Below are 3,490 nucleotides of genomic sequence, written 5' to 3'. Positions count from 1 at the left end.
CCTTTTCTRCATCTTTTTCTAGGATGCTAAAAACCTCCGGAAGATCACTTTTCCCATGCAGTAATCCATGTAGTCTCTTTGTGATCACAAAAGAGATCAGATATGCTTATCTGTCAAGAAAATTTTTCTAGTAAGAAGTAGCCCAAATTCTGAAGTATTTGAGAAACCTCTGAATGACATGAAATGGTGTTTCAAGATATGGCTGCAGTTATTACAGTTCTTCAGCTTCTACTGGCTAATTCAAACCTGAGAGGCTTACTCTGATCTTTCAGAAAAGTTTTGGTATTGCTTATCAGCTAAATGCTCCTAAAAGGGCTCATATCTAGGACTCGGCAAGTCAGGGTTCGAGTGAGAAGCAGAGGCTCAGCAGGCTCAGCAGGAAAGTGAGTTTTGAACAGGGTATTTTGTCGCTTCTCATAACCTATGCTTCTGGATTGGATATTTCTGATAGAAAGATTTTTACTATGGTAGCAAGGGGAATATTAGTGACAGCATGCAGGTGTGTTGGGGTGGAGGGGCTGCAGAGGCTGTAGAGTTTGGAAATGATGAGAAAGAGACAAATTCCCCCAGAAAACAAATTAGGGTCGACTCATCTGTGGCACAGGACGGTGGCGGTGAGATAAGGTGAAAGAAATATCTAAAAGGAGAATGTTTCTGCTCTCCGATTGCCTCCCTGCCAAGGACCCTCCACGGGATGTTGCAGAGGACGGTGAAATGTTGCTCCTCCGTCTCGAAGACCCCCCCCCCCCCGCACCGTGGAGCGAAAGCCCGGACTAGCGGCACAGGGTGCCGTTGCGGAGCCGCACTTCCCTCTCCGCAGAGGCACTCGCGGGCGGCAGCGGCCCCGCACCGCGCTCCGCGGAAAGCCCACGGCGCCCCGCTCCCGCACCGGCCCCGCCGCAGCCCTGCCACCAGCCGGACTCATTCCGCGCTGCTTTCCAAAAGCGGCAGGGGTGTGTGCTCGCCCGGGCTGCGGAAAGGAGAGGTTTCGTCGGGCTGATGGGCTGAAAGCGGGTGCGCAAATGTGCGCGCCTGGCAGGRCTCGGTCCGGGTTAACTGCGACGTGCAGGTGACACGTCCCTGAGCCGGGAAGCAAGCCCGCACCAAACTCCGCGCGGACGAAGTCGTGTTTTTAGCTGACCGTGGTGCGTTCAGACGAACGCCTTGACTCACGCTGTGCTCCGCGTCCGGGTGCGTTGCAACGCGCCCTATTCCGTAGGACCCTCCGCGTCCAAACACCCTCCTCCCCAAACCGGGGCTTAACGCTGGRCACTGCGAAGCCTCAGGGAAGAAAAATACCCGCACAAAACCTACCCTTATGAAGTGTTGCTCCACTTCCTTCTCACAGATGCACCTGTGAAAACGGATCTAACGTTAGTACTGGGATTTGCCTTGCTTTCAGCCGGTTCAGGCTAAAATCAAGAGAGATACAGTTAACCCAGGACAGTACAATAGCTTATTTTATACTGCAAAGCTGCTGTGCAGACTTTGACCAAAGAATGTTGCGTGCTTTACTTTGACAATCCCAGCAGAAAAGAGAGAGAGAGACAGAGAGAGAGGAAACAAAGAGTTATGATTACCACTAGTAATTTAATCCTAAATCCGTGGGCCATTCTCATCAACCCGAACAAGCAAACATCAACACTTTTCTTTCTCATGCACATGTATCTGCGATAGATGATTAACCAGGTCCCTTGCTGCTTACACAGGGGAAAAGAAACCCTGACAAACAGCACGGTGTCTGCTTGCAATTTGGGAAATTAAAAATCTAGCGAGGGGAGGTAAGAATTAGTTAAGTGATGCTCCTTTCCTCCATCAGAGCCGACTGCTAGCCATGGGTGATTTCGGTTTGTGTGTTTGTTTGTTAACAAAACTACCATTTCAGACAACATATCCCACTAATGTTATGCGAAGAAAAAGCTAATTCAGGGGAAAATGTAGCAGTCAGCTACCAAAACCGAGAAGCGCTTCTCAAAGAAGCAGTAGCATGGAAAATATATGAGACTCTTCTTATTTTTATCAATTACCTAGCTCTACTGTTTCTAAGAATTGGGAACTAGAATATCTCCCTAATACAATTCCCTTTCAGATATCAAATCTCCGATTCAGGCAAAAGCCCTTGCAAACCACGTCCATATAGGTATCTGTATGCATCAGTTTTAAGAGCGAGCTTTCAAATTTCAGTGGCTCCAAGCCCCCCGCTGCCCCGATCTGCGCGGACGCGCCGGCTGGCGCTGCTCTGAAATGACACTATCATTTTGTTTGAACTCTTCCCGATTTTGACGGGGCGTGTGAGAAGGGGAGGGGGGAGGAACAGGGAAGGAAGGGGGGAGAAGTAATTCTTTAGTTGAAACCAGCGTAAAAAATGGATCGTAAAAAATAAGAGGGAGGGGAAATGCCCCACTTGAATTAGCAGTTTCAGGGTGTCGGGAGTAGGTCACGACTCAACAAAAATTGCCCGGAATATTTCAGAGAAGAGGCGCGGGTGCGCAGCGGCGCGGCCAGGGCGGGGGGGAGGGTACTGCGCCTTTGCCGGGTGCCCCCCCTCCCCGGTGCCCCCTCACCCGCCGCGGCCGCAGCTCCGGGGCTGCGCGGCGCCCGCCCTGCGCGTAGCACCGCGCCCGCGGCTGCCGAGCACCTTGGCGCCTCGTCCCCGCCGAGGGGAAACTTCCCGGGCTGCCCAGCTGAGCTGCTCTGCGCTTCGCACAGCCCAGGAACCCTCCTCCTCTTCTGCTCCAGCGATATCATTTTTTCCCCGTGTGCTTGTTCTAAAAAAGCGGCTCAGACGAAGGGCGATCCACCCCAGCATATGCRCCCGAGAGTGATTAAGCTTTGACGACTAAATTCAAAACTCTACAATAAACAACATCGGCCTCTAACTAGGGATTCGGGCCACAAAGGGATTCTTAGTTTAGCCAGCTGTGCAGTGCCGCAAGTTTTGTGGGATGTATTTCCTGGCGCCCGTGTGGTGAATAGAGCAAAGGATGGAAGAGTAGAAAAACGGACCCAGAAAGCGCCTGGATATTTTATGACGATGAAGATGGACTCGTAGAACCGATCACAGTTCAGAGTTTAAAAGATGAAGGAAAGAGACTGTGTGTGTAAGGACAGGGAGATAATCAGATCAGGGCTTTCTCCGCCTTTCAGTAGCTCCACCTTGTGAATATACCTCAGTAATTATGAGAGAAAAAGTATTAGCCATCTAATGACATATTTTCCAAGGCTGAATCCAAGCTTTCCAAACGCTCGCCAGGGTCTCCCTTCTCCCTGTTAGGTGCCATCACTTGCAACGMTAACGTTTAACGTGCCGGTAAAAATAAGCTCTCCCTAAGCACCTTGCAGTACATCGTAAATAATAAGTATCTCGGACGCACCCGGGAGCCTTTCGGCTGCTCCTGCCCCCTCCCCCGGGAGGCCGCAGCTGCGGGCCGGGCCCGGCGGGCGCCTCCCGAGCCGCTCCCGGCCCCGGCCGCCCGCCCGCCGCGGCGGC

The sequence above is a fragment of the Rhea americana genome, unplaced genomic scaffold (assembly GCF_003343005.1).
Source record: "Rhea americana isolate MKP2758 unplaced genomic scaffold, rheAme1 scaffold_4, whole genome shotgun sequence".
Taxonomy (NCBI): domain Eukaryota; kingdom Metazoa; phylum Chordata; class Aves; order Rheiformes; family Rheidae; genus Rhea; species Rhea americana.
The sequence above is the reverse complement of the archived record's forward strand: the minus strand, read 5'-3'. Positions refer to the sequence as shown.